The sequence below is a fragment of the Chlamydotis macqueenii genome, chromosome 13, assembly GCF_036417535.1.
Source record: "Chlamydotis macqueenii isolate bChlMac1 chromosome 13, bChlMac1.mat, whole genome shotgun sequence".
Taxonomy (NCBI): Eukaryota; Metazoa; Chordata; class Aves; order Otidiformes; family Otididae; genus Chlamydotis; species Chlamydotis macqueenii.
The window spans coordinates 21,437,858-21,456,296 of record NC_141568.1 but is presented as its reverse complement, the minus strand read 5'-3'; positions in this window follow the sequence as shown (position 1 = coordinate 21,456,296).

Genomic DNA, 18,439 nt, shown 5'->3' with positions numbered 1-18,439 from the left:
TTAGTGGCCATTTGAAACTGCAGCCTGAAGTTAATCTCCCCTGTGCTTAGGAGAAATAGCAGAACTCTTGTCACAAGCACATATCATGTGTACGAAATCCGAATGTGAGCAAAGTTGAGAACACTGGAAATTCTCTTACATTTTGTAATAGGCTGCTTACAAAGAGGATTGGTGAAGGAAGAAAGGCTTTTTCAGCCTATGGGCTTTTCATGGTAAAATATCCAAAGTGATAGGCCCTGTTTAGTTGCAAGGGAAATGCCACTTCCCTGAATCTTTGGTTTCATCTTGTAAGCTTATTTTAGGGAAGGAAAAGTGCAGTGTTTAGCTGGTAGCAGTCAAAGGAATTGGGGGTTATACCCCGTGCCTGCTCTTGCATTTCTACCTGGAACACCAGTGGGATGTTTCACAGATTGTCCTGAATGTGAGTTGTTGCCAAGTTCATCGTTTGTATTACTGTTGGAGAAATACTGTAATGTGTAAATATTTTTTTCCTGTGTTTTAAAACAGCTTGCTTCAGCTGCCTTGTGCAACTTCTTGCTTTTTATTAAAATTTTTGCAATTACAAATTGGTTGCGTAAATGGTTTCATGAAACTGGGCCTTCCTGAAATGTTTGGGCTTGAGTGCGTACTTGAAATAGGAGCTGTGCTGGTTGAAACAGCATGGAAACCAAATCTTAAAATTGTCTTTCAGATCCATGTTGGTTAAACGAGCTGTGCAGTCTGTGATGATGTATGTGCCTTACAGATGGTGCTCTGGTCCTCGTTACTAGCGTTATGGTCCTCAGCGTGGTTATTTGCATGCATAAATTTAAATATATGGTATTGTTTGCAAATGGGGACCTAAAATACTAGGGTATAGGAAGTATCCTCCATGAATTTGAATAGCAGAAACTTAAATTTGAAGTCATAGCACAACTAGTAGCATATATAATTCCATGTATTTCAGAAAGGAAAAGGAGCTTTGGGTAGAGCACTCGAATCTTTGTGTGTGACATAATCCTAAAACATAAGACTGCCTCTGATGGTGTCAAGCTCTCATTAGGAGATTTTGGTATATACTTTAAAGTTTTTTTCATTTACAGAACTACAAAGCAAAAAGCCAAATGTGGTCTGAAATGAAAGGACTTCACAATGCTTTATAAAGACAAACTTCCAGATCTTATTCAAGTCTGCAGTTACGCAGTGCCAGACGTTAATGTTTGCTTGGAGCCCTGGTGACGCTTGTGATAAAGAAGGTTTCCCTTTTGGAGACCTTATTGCAGTGCTGATGTCCTAATGAACTCATAGATCAAAGCTTTGGCCTTATTTCTTTAGTATCAAGGGGCAAACTTTTTGAAAATAAGCCAAGGTATAGATTCTGTAATTAGTAGTTTCTACTAATGAAGCTTACTCTGTCCCTTAAGTTTAGAATTAATTACTTTTCTTTATTCCAAATTCCTTTCAAAATAATGTGTTGTAAATAACTGAATCATTATAAAAGGGAGAGAAAACAAAAGCATTGCAATTATACATGCACCAGTTGTGGAGAGTGCGTAATATTTTTCTTTTTATTTAATAGGTCTGCATTTTGTTTTGAGGCTTTTTGAGTGTGTTTGCTCAAGTTTCTTAATTAGTTACAAAAAGCTGCAGGTGTATTGGCAAAGCCTGTTATTTAGCCTGGGAAGTGTTCCAGAAGACAGTTTGTGTTTTCTAATGTAAATATTTAGCTATATTGTTTCCAGTCACTTCAGAGGTTCCACACTGTGTGCCTGCTGTGGATTTAAACATCGCAGCTTCACTTGAATGACTGACAAAATAAATGATAACGGAGGAGTATGATCTTTGTTGCGAGAGGGAACTGAACACTGCTGAACTACTTGCAGAAGTGGAAAGCGGTGTTTGAAGGGGTGTCACCGTCGCGCAGCTGTCTCTGAGGAACGCGCAGCCCAGCGTCACCTGAGATGCTGCAGGAAGTGTGCCGTGCTCGACTGCCACTCTGTAGGTTAGTTTAACATTGCCGTACTTGATCAAAGTTCCTGCAACTGCAAAAATTAGAGTAGTAGTCTTGCTAATCTTGTAACTGGGGATTTTATAAAGCTCTTTCAAGTATTTTTTTAATAGCTTCTCAAAAGGACTTAGAGTCTTGAGTGCCATTAAGGTTTTACGACTCGCAGCCAAGAGTCTTTTTTTTTTTTTTTTAAACAAATGAATCATAAACAAACATTTTGCTCCTAATCTGAATTTAAATCGTTTTTGTAAAGCACTAGCTATAGTTACTGAGCGATGTTCTCGTATGTGCTGTGCCTGTTTGGTAGGTGACCGCTGATCGAACAGGACCTTACAACTCGTTTCAGTTTGTTCTGGGAGGTTTAGTACAGCGTAACAGAGTCGGTGGGAAGTGGCTCCAGTACTTGAAAGGTACAAGGGGTGCAGTAAGCATGAAAGATGTGCTTACAATGGCTTTTTGATGCTTTTAAGAGATGCAGCATGTAGTAAACCTCACTGTAGGTGATTCGCTTCTTGTTTTGCTGTTCATATTTGTGCAGAGCAGGATGAGAATAGATGTGAAAACTGCCATGGCTGAATGATATCAGTTTGCAGGTAGCTTACACAAAATCCAACAGTTACAAGGGTAAGATCAGTATTAGTATTATTCATCTTTATGTATAGCCTGTTGGCTTCAGTGAGACTGTTAAACTGACGGAATGTTTCCCATCTGAACGAGTGAAAAGCAGTGCAACGGGATAGTGTTTTGGGGATGTATGTAATCAATATGGGCAATCAGATGTACAGGAACAGATAAAAATGTATTAGTCCTAGGTACATTGAATACCAAAAGCCAAGTGGTAACAATGAACAAGAGAAAAATTAATTGAATGAATTGTCATCAAAGATTATTAGATCATAACTTAACATTCCTGGTGTACAAAAGAAGTGCCTGTCTGGCCATGCAATGTGGGCTTCCAGTGAATGAAGTTATTCTCCTGGTTAGACTTTCCCATGGGTGCTGCATTACTTTAGTAAGGTTCTCCAGAATCTGGTCCTAAATTTTAATTTTATTTTAATGTCTAAAAAAGAGTGGTAATGTTTGGCTTACATTTTCCTGTACAGAACAGTATTTTTTTCCTCAGTTACAGAAGAGTCATTTCTTCTCTCTGAATGTGCTATGTTTTTTTAAACTTTTATACATGGACAGTAAGCTGGGCCAGACTTTCAGTGCATTTCACTCTCTACAATGACTTCTGCTTGGTGGAAGTGTGTGAGAACGTTTCTGATATATTTACATTGTAAATGGTCTCGTGGGGTCGGTGCGAAAACACTGCGGTCAAAAATCATGCTCACAGACTTTCTGTGAGAGTGGGGTCTAATGTAATCATACTGAAATCAGTGGGATTAATCATCAGCTGCTGTAAATCAGAATATTTCTACCAAATTAAATTAAGTTTTACTTACACCAGCTGGCATGCTAGGCTTGTGTAATAGTGGTGAAAAAAAGCAAATTAAGCTGACTTTCTTTGCATAAAGGATGATGATGTGTTTGATTCCAGTGTATATTCCAGTGCACGCCTCATAGCAAAGGCAGTTCAATTAAGTATCAGTGGAGGGTTTTTCTAGACACAGACCTCTGGAAATTGCTTTAACCCTTTAACATTTAGAAAGCATATTTAGATAAATGAGATGCCTCCTTCTATGTGCTTGCTTTCACACTGGTAGAAAAATAGTAAAACATTTTCAGGAAGATACCATCCCATTTCAATCTATGCCACTAGAAGGAATAGAAATCAGCTCTAAGTTTTGCTTTATGATAAAGACTCCTACCTCAAAATATAAGAAAAATAACTTGGAGGTACTGTGCTTTATGTGACGGATGAAATTTTTGAAACTTCTCTCAGTCCTGGTACCCACTTTTTCATTCTGATGTCGTGTCAGTCTCCAGTCATCTCCAGCTGATTAAATCCTAAAACTTTTATCATACATGTAGAGATATGTGCACGTCAGGGCTATCTTCTGTTGCATTTGAGCTGTATTTGAGCACAGTTAAATGCAGTTTTGCCATGGAAATAAAATGTAATTATTAGAATTCCCTGCCTGGTCAATGTCTTCTCCTGAGTGTTTTTAAATAATCTCTTACGACTTAACACATTTTATATTCATTAAAATCTGTACATACTTCTAAGTCCAGTTAACCCAAAGTGATTTATATTAGGTGAGGACTGGAAGAGAAGAATTACACTGCCATTTCTTGAACTAGGGTTATTCAGCTAGCACTATGAGGGCCAAACTTTTTGCCAGAAACTGTCAACAGAAAAAAAAAATCAAACTGAGACAAAATCTGATTTTATCTGAGCTTATTTAGAAAATATGTCCTTGAAGAAACATGATATGCATGTTTATGACATACAATCTTTCACGTTTGATTAGAATTTATATTTTGCTAAACCTCATCACTGAGCCAGTCTTGGTTCTGGTTGATGTTTAAAGGGAAAACCATCGTGTATTCTTTTTTTTCCTATTGCTTAGGGGTTGTGAAGTTCCCATAAATGAGCAGAAATCATTCTATCCAAATGTTTTCCAAAATACAGGTGCTGCAATTTCAATTTCTTATGCTCTGACAATGAATGAGAAAATGTTTTGGTTTCTCGCACTGTCCTGCAGGAGCATCCGCATAAGAATCACATAAAATCTGGTCCTCATGTTTCATTGTGCTTTGAGTTGAAAATGACCAGTGTGAGGTCATAGTGGCATTGTCTACATAACATGGGAGCAGCTGGTAGGGTTTCTGGTAAGGTGGGACTTTGTAACAAAAAAGTATGGCTATCCATGTCAGCTCATTAACTTTGCTTACTGATTTAATTCTATTTATTTTTGTGCCATAAACACTTGTGAGCTGTAACCATTTCACTCTGCAAGCCTTGAACAAAGACAGGTGCCAGCCGTTATAAGAATGGATATTTTTAACAGTTGTCTTAAGAGTGGTGAATATCAGCTCATCAAAGGCAATAATTTACCCAATACATATTTGTGTAACGAATTTACTGTGAACTAGAGAAGTTCACTGTGTCCAAACACCTTTAAGAGCTTGAGGGCTATTTCTCACTTGTACTGGTGGAAATCAGGAGTTAACAGTATTCATATCACTGGATCTGTTGTGGCTTAAAAGCAGAGCAGAGCGAAGAGGCTTTGGTAATGACTTCAGGATCTGAGCTCTCTCTTTCCCTGAAAAGTGTTTAAAACAACAACCCCGTTGCTTTACCTGCCCGTCAGGAAATTCGCTACAACAGTGGCTGTGACACCAGAACTAAGCAGCTGAGTTGGGAGTTGAATGTGCTCTGCCACCACTCAAAGGCGCTTTGTGATCTCCGTTAGCTGTTAATGAATCGTGTCAGCTTGTTAGCTGACAGCAACATCATCCGATCAACCTTACTATTTGAGAAATATCATAGAATCACAGAATGGTTAGGGTTGGAAAGGACCTTCAAAGCCCACCCAGTCCACCACCCCTGCCAGGAGCAGAGACATCTCCAACCAGATCAGGTTGCTCAGAGCCCCGGCCAACCTGGCCTGGAATGTTTCCAGGGATGGGGCATCCACCACCTCTCTGGGCAACCTGGGCCACTGTTCTACCACCCTCAGTGTAAAAAAATTTTTTTTAATATCCAATCTGAATCTACCTCCCTCTATTTTAAAACCATTACCCCTCATCCTGTCACAACAGGCCCTGCTGAACAGCCTCTCCCCATCTTTCCTGCAGCCCCCTTTGGGCACTGGGAGCCGCTCTCAGGTCTCCCCGGAGCCTCCTCTTCTCCAGGCTGAACAGCCCCAGCTCTCCCAGCCTGGCCTCACAGCAGAGATGCTCCAGCCCTCTCAGCATCTGCGTGGCCTCCTCTGGACTTGCTCCAACTGGTCCGTGTCCTTCTGATCTTGGAGGCATTACTACGTAAAAGTTATTATTGGAAATTTGATGTATGCAGAAATACATCAAGAAAAAAATCTTGAATTAAGTCTTCGTACTTTCTTTACCCAAACATGTAACTTCTGAGAAACTTAGGTATTCGCTCAAGCTGTTTACGTGCCTGCTGTTTTCCTCTCCAAGGCAAGGCCCTTCATATATTTTAATTAAAAGCCGGAGGAGAAACCCGTTGTCCTTGGCGCGTGCCGAGGGTTTGCAAACGCGGGTCGGTTGGTTTCACGCGCGAGTTTCCCTGGGGGCGGTGGGGGGCGCGCTCTCACCGCGCTGCTCCCGCACAGCCCTCACCCCGCACGCTGCCTCCGGCCGCAGCTCCTGTGGGTCTGTGGCATCGCTCCTGGGTTAAGGCTGGGCTGTGGTGAGCAATAATAAGTTTAACCTTTGACTTCACACAACAAGATGTAATTTATCATTTCTAGACTCTTCTGTAAGTGCCACTGCCCTCACTTCTGCTTAAGATCCATTGAGACGAGTGGGCGCTTGGTATTGGTGATCTTTACATGCAGAACATAAATCTAATTTTCTTACTGTCTGAGCTTAGTTCTTTACCCTCTGATGATGTCTTTTAAACAGTACGAACATTTTTTGTCTGTTGGATGTGTTAGTCAATTTTTGCAATTCATAGAATGTTCGATCCTTCTCATGGATTTCAAACCAGCAAATATAAATCCTGAAATGTCTAAGTGCTTAGAGGCTTTATGAAATGTGGAAACAAAGCAAGCAAGGAATTCATATTCATAATATTTGCTTACTAAGTAACTGTGATCAGAAAAGCATTTTAAAATTAAATTTTAAAGATAACTTAAAGCAACTAGCAGCATGTAGATAAATTGTTTTTGTAGCCTTTGCCATTCACTTATAATGTATATGAATCTGATGTTTATAGAACCTCATTATTTTTTAATTGTAAGTGAAATAGTTTTAACTTTTTTATTTTAAATCACTGGTTTTTAATTTGCATTAAAAGTTTATGTTGCTTTTTGGTTTGTAATTGAAGAACAAATTTATAGCCAGTTTATTAGTCAATCTGGAAAAAGAATATACTTTGTAATTGTGTATCCTAAGGAGTTCTTCATCCCTTTGTCCATGGTGAGGAAGCGCTGATTGATCAAATATGTTTATGTGGGATGTCGACTGCGAGGTTTACGCTGATTTCATGAAGTACGTTTTCTTTTCAGGGTAGAATTAATCAGGTAGAATGATTAAGGGTCATGGCCGTCGATAAGACAACAACACTGAATCTCTCTCTCTCCCCCATCTCAGACCGTATTATATTTTGATACTGGGACTTGTTTTTATCAGAGCAATGATCACATTAAAATATTTCTCAGTATTTATGAAGTATGTGCAAGTTAAAAGGCAGAAAACCTTGAGTAGAAGTAAAAGTTTTGTAAGGCTATTTTGGAAGATTCTAAAATACATTTTTCAGCCTGGATTAATGGTTTTAGAGAAAAAAAACTGTTAAGTCATGCAGCTGTAGGAACTCAAACCATTCATAGGCCCTCCACATTAAATCTTGTATAGGAAATATCTTTGTAATTACATAATTTTCATGGCAGGCGCCCATGATCGTTTGGTCTTCATAGCACTAAGGGCTACCTGATGGTAGTTTTGGTCCTGCTTCTAATTTTAGAGTAATTATTTAACAACTAGAGAGGCTGCCCAGTGGCGGTTAGCGGATTAGCTTAGCCTTCGCTGCGAAGTTATAGGTAAGAGATGGGTAGATTATCATGAATCCAACAGTACCAATAGACAATGATCGATTGTCAGAGTAATTTGATTCCTTACAGTCTTAGAAGGAGAATTTTGAAAATATTCCTGCAGCCTGCATTGCATAGATATGCTTTGTGATTTCCTTTAAGTTTGAATTATTTTAGATAATGAAGATGTAATAGCAAGAGCTCAACACACCATCATTTATGCTCGTTTCATACACTACAGCTATGATGAGTAGGATGTGCTTAAATGGGGGTTAAGGAGGAAGAAATTATTCTAGTGAAACTTAGGAAAAAGGAAAGAAAAAAGGAAGTAGTCTTTTTTTTTTTTAAATGTCACACATGTGACATTAAAAGATTAATTTATTTTTTTAATAGGCTGAGCTGCTGTATTGAAGAACAGAAGAGCTGTGTGCAAAATGAAGGGTGTGCTGGTTGTCGATGAACCAAGAAAATGTATTGTACTTAGCTATTTTTCATACTGTAATATGCTGTGTGAAATTAAATGTTTGCAATAGAAAAACCAAATACTAAGGATGGTAATCCTCCTCGCAGTGTTGGAGCATCAAGGTAGGGTAACTTCCGCTTGAACCAAAGGAAGAGTCTTCAGCTAATGATAATAAACTGTTTGCGTATTGATCAGTTGTTAGAATACCTATGAAAATTTGAAATTTAAAAATATATAAAAGTTTCTGCATACCATGAGCTTGTATATTTGACTCCTGAAGTTACCATAAAGAGGTGATCTGGCTTTGTGCAGCAGCTGTTTTCCCCAGAATTCTGGATATCTGATAATGTTGTCAGAACTGTAGTTTTTGGAAATGCCCCAATCCAGGAATGGAAAATCTCCAATAAGGGATGGAAAATGCAAGAATACTACATGTCAGCTTAAAAGCATTGGTCTGCCACATCTGAAGATGTTAGTCCTGCACGTGCATTGCTGGTTTCCTGGACTTTTGTCCCTCATGTCATTTCTCAGAATGTGTGGATTGTCGCAAATGGCAGATGGTATAAAAAATAGAGCTCTGAAGCCTCTTTGTTAATTCAAATATTTTTTTTTTATTTGATCAGATGAAAAAAGTTGAGAGAACAATGAGCAAACTCTCTGCATGACATCTGATGTCTGCTGTGGGTAAGACACATGTATGTACAATATAAACATACATAATATTAAAAAAAATATATTTAAATATAAACCAACAAATTAACAAGCTATTGCTAGACATTTAAAGCCTAAGGCCAAGTGAATTGTAGCTCTGAGCCCTGGTATGTGAATATACGACCTCATTTTTCTCATGTGTTCCTTTGTGCCCTTTTGATATAGAAGCTGTAATCACAGAATACTTAGAATTAAGTTTGCCACCTACGGGGAGGGGAGGAAGCTTCCTTACTTGTCAGAGGCAGCAGACATGAAGGTATTTCATATTTCATGAGACTCTTCATTTTACTAAGTGGACATGTCCTCTTTTCAGTGGGTGGATAGTAACTCTGACAGCTTTGCAGGGCTTATATCAAGTAATGTGAATTTTTTTCTTTTTGAAAATAAACCCAGTCTCGTCAGTGCTGAACAGATACTGGGATCTTAATTCTGCCTTCCCTTCCTGGTGAGTTTTTCCTTACTTTCAGCAGGCTTTTTTAGGTCAGAAGAATGGTTAGCCTTTAAAAATTGCTGGTTAAAGTTTGGAGGAAAAGAAAGTTGTGGCTTATGTGGAGAAGAGAAGCACTTTGGTAGCTGAAGATGAAGAAAAGTCTCACGGCGGGGAGCTGCTGCTGACCCGTTACCTGTAATCATTCCAAAGCTTTTCTGTGGTGGACTTGTGCTCCAACTGCCGCTGAGTCCTTGGTGTACCTAAACTGAGACAGCTTCTGGTGCAGATACTTCGCATGAGTGGAAAGATTCAAACAAGAATAAATTCTTCTAGTGCCATTAGAATATTTGCTTGTCCACACTAGAAATGTGTGTTGGTGCAGCTGGCTAGTAGTGGCCTTTCTTTTGGGCATATTCCCCTTTATAGACGAAGGCTGAAATGATTAAGAAGTTCAGTGGGAAAACATAAAGTGAGTGAAAATTCCCTCTCGTGCAAATAAAAGTGAAATGCTGAGAATTGTTTTGGAGTTATCTTGTGTGGGAGATGCTGTACTAATTGTGGTGTTTTATTCTCTCCTCTAAAATCTGCAGTGCTTTGGCCGGTGGCCAGGAGAAGAATTGCATTCTGACAGTTTTGCCTTTTTATAATCCTATCAAATACTCCTAACTACCCAATTAAGGCAGGTTCTCTTCCACTAACATGCTTTTTTCCTTGTATTTTCAGCAACGATTTTTTCCCCCAAGTTTAAATACTTGAATTACTGCTTCAAAAGGACAGCTGAACATTTTTAGCTATGCTGAGATCACTCCAGGTGATTTTTTTCTGATAGGTTGTTATGACTTAAGGGCTCTACAGATCCTGAGGCAGTGGCATCTGAATGAAGTTTCTGTGCGTGTGGAGCCTGGCTGTGGGTTTCACTGTGTTGTCTTTTCTCTCTATACATTTTGTAACAGAAAGAAATATTTCTGGGAATTTCCAAGGAGTACAGCACACTTCATTTTTAGTTGTCAAGATAGCTGACAGTTTATTGTGGTACCATGAATAAATTATTCCAAGGTTCACACTGAAAACAAAGGCAGAAATTCTTCCTTTTTAAAAAAAAAAAAAAGCTGACATGTTGAATTTATATTAAGCATAGTATCACCTGGATACACATGAAAATGTAGACTATTCCGAATGAATTATTAACCCAGAGCTTTTACCCTTTCTTAGATGTGCTGGAGTTGCTCTGCAGGGCACTGTGGGGATACGAATGTGGGAGAGACAGGGGGTTTCTAATAAGATGTCTAACAGGCTGCAGTATCAGCAGATGTCATTGTTCAGCAGCTATTTTCCTTAAGAGAAAGTTCTTTATAGCTCAGTGCTGTGCAGAGACCTCTAACCATGTCATCAGGAGAAAAGGAGCACCGTGGTTTGTGGATTTCCGTTAGGTAACCTGGTGTCTAGGCTAACCGCGTAGTCAGGGTTGTAGTTTAAATGTAGTCAGTAAACCTATAAACCAATTAGCCACCGAATTTAGTACACATTTTTAATAACGGTATTTGAAACGTCAAAGTTTAATCTTGTCTCAGTGCTGTCTGAAGAGTTGCCAGTCTCCGTGCCCCTCTGCAGAACTTTTTGGAAGGGTCAGCTTGCTCGAAACGGGAAGAATCAGCTCTGTATAGAATCATAGAATCACAGAATGGTTTGGGTTGGAAAGGACCTTCAAAGCCCATCCAGTCCAACCCCCCTGCCAGAAGCAGGGACATCCCCAACCAGATCAGGTTGCTCAGAGCCCCGGTCAACCTGGCCTGGAACGTTTCCAGGGATGGGGCTTCCACCACCTCTCTGGGCAACCTGGGCCAGTGTTCTACCACCCTCAGTACAGAAAATTTCTTCCTAATATCTAGTCTGCACAGAAGCTTGAATTTCTGCAATGAGAATGAGTTAATAGCTCTTAGTTTGTCATAGTAATGCAACCAGCCAGGAGACAGTTGAAAATCTGGGTGTTTACAGACCTGTGATTCCCAGTTTCCATAGATGTTCTTAACTTTTAAGAAAGCAGTTATGTAATTTACTCTTTAAGAGACTGAGCAGGTATTTCTCCCTGTGAAAGTCCAGAATGGACTTACTGCTGATCTGAGTGAAGCAAAATTCATTCCCCTTGATGAACAGAACCACCTTTACTGTTATGGATGCGGAAGACAGTAATTAAAACATATTTAATATAAGCCACCCTCATTTTGAAGCTGCCTCAGTTTGCAGCCCTAGGGGAAGCCAGGTAATTAAGTTTGGAGGCAGCACTGAAGTGAAGATACATGATACTAGCAAAAAAACCAACTAATGATTTTGACAGAAGGCTCCTAGCGTAGTGTTGTGACCCTTAGTGGATCACAAAAAAATCCCCAACCTGTTGCATGATGAAACAATAAAGTGGAGAAACTTCAGACGAAATAACAGCAGAAATGTGAGCGATCTGTAGGTGAACTGGGAGTGGAAAACAGAGGGAATGTGAGCAGAAGAGGTGAAGCTGGTCTTGGAAATAATTTTGTCTGTGGACTGGGTAAAACAAGCGTGTGATCCAAATTTCGCAGAAAGCGGCTGCTAAGTACACATCTGTGGGCTAAAACTTTAGGATTTTGATATTTACAGGGAAGATAAACACCTGACCATATCTAAAACATTCCCCCTTCCAAAAATTTGTGGCTACATTTCTCTCTTTGTGCACTCCACAGGAGTTTGAACGAATGATTCCAGCATGACTGTCAGTGTCAATTCTGTTATTTCCGTTCTACCAGTTACATTCCAGGGTTTCCGGTATCGTAGCTGTGATGTAATATATACTAGCAGTAGATGTGTATATATACATAAATATAGTGGTAGGCATACATTTCCCATTTCACTGATGTAAATTAAATGGAGTCTGCATTGGGAATTTTATCACCTGTAATAACATCAGCAGGGTTTGATTTTTTTTTTCAGACTCTAGAAGACATAACGGTATCAGCAGAACCGTGTAGGTTACACTAAACTTCAGAATCCCTGTATTTTAGTGCTATTTGCACCACAATTTTGTTCATTTTTCCATTTGCAATATTCTGTGAGGTGGTGTGAAATGATGTGTCTTTGAACTGAAACCAGTTAACACATTTGATGTGAAGAATCTAAGAGGATCCTTCTCTTGTTGAAGAAAAACTTGTCTCAGAAAAAGAACAGAAATAAACCCTGGGTTCCTGGGCAACAAATCTTCTCAATAAAAGAATTTCTATTGCCTGTGAATATATCTGAGCTTTTTCTGAGAGCGTTCTGGCTGCCCCGTGTTCCTCTACTCGCTGTGCTGTCAGTAGGATGCTGAGTTATAAAGTGCTTTGGGACATTCTGTCCGTGGAGAGGTATGTTGCAGAACCAAATTCTGTTTTATTTGATTCCCTGAAATGGAACAATTCATTTTTTAGTAAATTCTGTTGCCAAAGTGATCTGAAATCATTCTATTCAGGCATCTGGCAGCATCAGTACAACACTCTTCTGCATAGCTAAATGGATACCGAAAGGAAGTAATAGAATATTATTTATTCTTATTATTTATTATTTTTATTATTATTAATTATTAAATAATAATTACTTTGGTAGGAATGGTCAGAAAATCCTATGATGAATGTTTTTTTTCAGAGGTAAAGGGTGTTCACTGTACATAGTAAATGTCAGGATTTTCTTTGTCCTCTCTCCCCAGTGTTGCCAGTAAATGTTTTTATTACCAATTTTGCTATGCAAAAAATTAGAACCCTGTAAAATCAGTGGGATTACAGCAGCAGAAAATTGACACGTACATCAGAATTACCCTGCTATTTTAAAGTGTTGAAATGCTGGAAGTATTGTGTCAACATTTTTACCTAATGTTTCGTATTTTAATGGGTCACATTAAATGCGTATCCCTTGTATTTCCAGCTAGCACTCCAGGTGTGGTTGAGGTGGCCAGGAATTACGTGTGAGGATGAGGAGGTATCCCCACTCACGTTCCTTTGGTTTCAGATATTTTATACTAAAATCTTCTTCTTCTGCCATCTGTTTGCAAACTTTTGACTTTGTGAGGTTGACTGTTTGGTTTGCTACAGAAAGGTTTTTAATTTGTCGTTTTTTGTTATTCCTTAACCAAAATGCACAGAATCAGCATCTCTACATCATCTGTGATCTCACAAGAGTTGGTAACGACGCTCTCTGTTTGATTGATTTCAGAACAAGAATTGTTAAGATTATGTTGCAATGCTGTGAAGTGCCCATTTCCTAACATCTAACCATCCATTATTTTCTTACTTACTACATATAATAAGATTTTTTTTTCTGTGGTGATGTTTTAAAGATGCACGGTAGTACTCGTGGTATTTACCCTAAATATATTGTCCAGAATCCAGGGACAGACGCAACCTTTGTCGGTTACTATATCTTGTGCTTGGACAGCAGTGAGTTTGTCCGGGTTTAACAGGGAGCAGAGCCTGGATCAATGACTCCGGCCTTTTGGAAAGAATGACTGTGGACAGAAAAAGTGCTATCAGCCCTGCAGCACACACAGCTTCTTCAGAACAAGCTTGAATTGCTATTGCTAAATTTCTTGAAAGTTTACCTTCTGGCTTTTTCTTTTATTCAATGTGCTTTAAGAATTCTTAGTTTTGTAGAGAAATTGTGCGCTGTAATGTATTGTTTACATTTTGCAATGGTGCCATTACAGTTGCCCAGTAATGGAATGATCTCCTGTAGATTTCTCTGCCTTTGTGAAGGTTTAGATTCTCAAACAGGTCATTTCTTACAGCAGTCTGAACCTTCACCACAGGAGAGAATGGTTTGGCCATACGTTGAAAATTCAGAGTTTTTCTTCTGATCACCCATGACTCTACCCTGGCAATATGCAGCCCCACAAAGCGGTACTGCCTGGAGCCATCCTGTTGGTACACTTTGCTTACTCATCCTTCTGAAAACTCTACGAATGCAGACTGCTATGAGGATTCTGACCAAAAAAGATACAAATAGGGGAGATACAAATGCAGAACCTTTATGGTTGCTCGACATCGAGGGAGGTGATTCTGCCCCTCTGCTCTGGTGAGACCCCACCTGCAGCGCTGCGTCCAGCTCTGGAGCCCCCAACATCAGAAGGGCATGGAGCTGTTGGAGAAGGTCCAGAGGAGGCCACAAAGATGATGAGAGGGCTGGAGCATCTCTGCTGTGAGGCCAGGCTGAGAGAGCTGGGGCTGTTCAGCCTGGAGAAGAGGAGGCTCCAGGGAGACCTTAGAGCGGCCTCCCAGTGCCTAAAGGGGGCTGCAGGGAAGATGGGGAGAGACTGTTCAGCAGGGCCTGGTGTGACAGGATGAGGGGTGGTGGTTTTAAAATAGAGGGAGGCAGATTTAGATTAGATATTACGAAATTTTTTTCTATGCTGAGGTGTTGTGGTTTTGTTTAGTGAGGAGGGGCCTAAGGTGGCAGCTTCCGTAGGAAACTGCTAGAAGTTGCTCCCCTTTGTTCAGTGGACTTGGCCAGGCCTAGGGTGGACCCGCTGCTGGCCAAGGCCGAGCCAATTGGTAGCAGAATGTTCCGTGACAATGCCTCTGCGATAATGTATTTAAGAAGGGGAAAACAGAAAAAAAAGAGAGAAGAGAAGACGTGAAGAAGCTGAGTGGGGGCAGAGGGGAAGGCACGGGCCTCATGGGCCTTGCAGGCCTCACCTTCTGGCCTCTTGCCAGGCAGCCGACTGGGCCTGGCTTGGCCCGACCTGGCTGCAAGGAGTGAGAGAGAGCCTGCATAGTCTGGTCCCAATCAGGGCTGAATTACGACATGAGGGTGGTGGAGCACTGGAACAGGTTGCCCAGGGTGGTGGTGGATACCCCATCCCTGGAAATATTGCTTGTGCGACGATGGATGCATGAAAGATGTGTGTTTGTGCTCTGTAGAGAACATCCACCTTATTTTATGATTTTATATTTCTAAAATTAAGGTGTTAATACAGCTATAAGAATCTCCTTTGGCACTTCACATTTATAGTGTGTGTAAAATAGTAATTGGAATGTACGATATAAAACATCTTCTTGGAGGAAGCAGAGTAACTGGCATTCCGAATAGTTTGTAAACACTGTGGAGGGGTTCACCCTGCCCAGCAACAGTTCTCTTTTTTACTAAACAAGTCAGCACTGGTCTGCTCTTTAAAATCCTGTGCTGTTCAGAGTTCTCAGGTGCATACTCTACTTGAACCACATACTTGGTTCCTCAGGAAAGGGCATCATTTCTTACTGTATTTTAAAATGGAAAATGCAAGGTCCAGACCCGATGGGGGATCATGAGTACAAATAAGAATTTATGAGCATTTACTAGCTATTTTGTAAAGTACGTGAATAATTAGGCAGACTCATTGTAAGTGTATTCTCTTTGAAAAGGATCAACCATGAATATGTCCTTTTATTAAGTGTGCTGTCTTTTATGAAAATAAAAAAGATAGGTCATCCTTTTATATTTTATCCATGGGAAAGCAATCATTTCCCAGTAGTGAGAAATCCAATAAGACCTTTTTTTTTTCATGAACTTCCTCTTTCAGAAGAGGCAAATTTGACTATATGTAAACTTCATAGAATCTTTAAGGTTGGAAGAGACCTCCAAGATCATCAAGTCCAACCATCAACCCAACACCACCATGTCCGCTAAACCATGTCCTGAAGTGCCACGTCTACACGTTCTTTGAACACCTCCAGGGATGATGACTCCGCCACTTCCCTGGGCAGCCTGTTCCAGTGCCTGATATCACGAATAGCTGAGTATTTTAAAGTCTTGTGGTCCACTTGTCCATTTTTCAATTGTCAGCGTTGTTTAACTGAGGAACAGTAAAGGAGCCTCTGGTCTTTGTAAGGAGTGAAACCATTGGACCCAGGCCGAAAGTCAGTGTTAATGACAGGCTGAATGGGGAAACAGGAGGATTTCCTACTATAATACCTTTCTGAGTTGTGTTTCTACCAGAGAGAAGATCTGCAGAGTAATCACACACAGCTGATAACTATTCTGCTGCAACCTCAGAGAGGACAGTTCTGTATCTATCTAGAGCAAAATCTAATTTTAGAGACAACAGAAGAAATACCGAGGGCGATATCCTGGTATTAAGTTGATTACAATTATCAGATTGGAAATGAAGCGGAATAATCAAAACAATCATGACAGCGTGTCATAGAACCAACACAAAATTTAAACTGCAAGAAATACAAAAACTTCAGAGAAGAGATGCATTATGTAATTATATAAATAACTCATAAATACTCAACCTAAAAATAACTAATTTTAATTTTTTGAGTCAAATTCTTGTATGAAGTACAAGCCTGGTAGTCAGTAAGAAGCATTTGGCCAATTTCTTGTCTTTCTCACGTACTTTACACTGCTTGAAGTGGAATTATTTTAGCTGGATTAGTTTTACCTCTGTGTAAGTCCACAGAATTGCTGAAGAGACACAGAGAGAGGTAAAAATACTGGAAGGAATAGTTAAAGTGGTTTTCCACTGCAAAGTTTGTGAGGAGACAATACTTTTTTTCGGAGTTGTCTCTCACTTTTGGCGTTCATCTTTCTGGTTTACTTTGTGACTAGACTCTGTGGTGTTTTGGACAAGAGAGATGTACATATTGTACGTAGAAAGGAATAAAAGTGATTTTCAAGCGCAAGTCCGAACGGATTCTTTTTCCATTCACTGAGCCTTGGTGAGAGGCTGACAATTTGAAATGGGTATTGTGAGCTGGGAAATAAAATGTGCACTGCATTTATCACACGTTCACCCTTAGTTTCAGATCATTATCCACTTGCTATTTTCAGATATTTATTTTGCTATTTTTTTTCTCCCCTAAATTCGTTTAGTTCTTTATTATCTGGCAAATGCTAAGAAATATTTAATTTTCCTGCAAACTTGTTTTCTTTCAAGTTCAACTAGCTCCAGTATTATTTACTTTCAAATGGCAAAGCCCTTGCATGAGTTTTAGCATCAAAGTGATCAAAAGAAGGTGCCCGAATTCCCTAGTGCCGTGAAGGTGTGTGTAAAGGATGCACATGGGAGATGCAAGAAGAGCAGAAGATGACCTGTCAAGTATTGATTGGGATGTGGAACAGATGCTGTTTCTGGCTGCCTATAAAAGATGCTGTCTACTCTGCTTTTCAAAGAAACTTGAACTAATGTTGCTTTTGTCCGCTATGTTTTGAATGGATCGAGAGCAGCCCTGAGGAGAAGGACTTGGGAGTGATGGTGGATGAGAAGCTCAACATGAGCCGGCAATGTGCCCTTGTGGCCCAAAAGGCCAACGGCTTCCTAGGCTGCATCAAGAGAAACGTGGCCAGCAGGTCGAGGGGGGTGATTCTGCCCCTCTGCTCTGGTGAGACCCCACCTGGAGTACTGTGTCCAGTTCTGGAGCCCCCAACATCAGAAGGACGTGGACCAGTTGGAGAGGGTCCAGAGGAGGCCACAAAGATGATGAGAGGGCTGGTGCACCTCTGCTGTGAGGCCAGGCTGAGAGAGCTGGGGCTGTTCAGCCTGGAGAAGAGGAGGCTCCGGGGAGACCTTAGAGCGGCCTCCCAGTGCCCAAAGGGGGCTACAGGAAAGATGGGGAGAGGCTGTTCAGCAGGGCCTGTTGTGACAGGACGAGGGGCAATGGTTTTAAAATAGAGAGAGGTAGATTCAGATTGGATATTAGGAAAAAATTGTTTACAATGGGAATTGTAGAACGCTGTCCCAGGTTGCCCAGAGAGGCGGTGGGTGCCCCATCCCTGGAAACGTTCCAGGCCAGGTTGGCCAGGGCTCTGAGCAACCTGATCTGGTTGGAGATGTCCCTGCTTCTTGCAGGGGGGTTGGACTAGATGACCTTTGAAGGTCCCTTCCCACCCTAACCGTTCTATGATTCTATGATTTTTAAAGCATAGATAGGGAGATGTGTACATTTTCACAATATATGCTCTTTTGACTGGCAGTATTATTTGGCGAAACAATTCCCACCCCCATAATTCTCCAGTAAATCCACAGTTCTTCAGATCCACTGTTTGGTTCTTAATATTTCTGTGCATTGTCAGTGAACGGTCTGTGATACAGGGAACCCTGAGAACCGTGGCTGCAAACGACTTTGCTCCTCCGGCGTTCTGCAAAGGGAGAAGCCGCATGAGGGATTCTCAATCAAGGCGTAAGGTTACCTAACAAATAATTTCTCAATAGC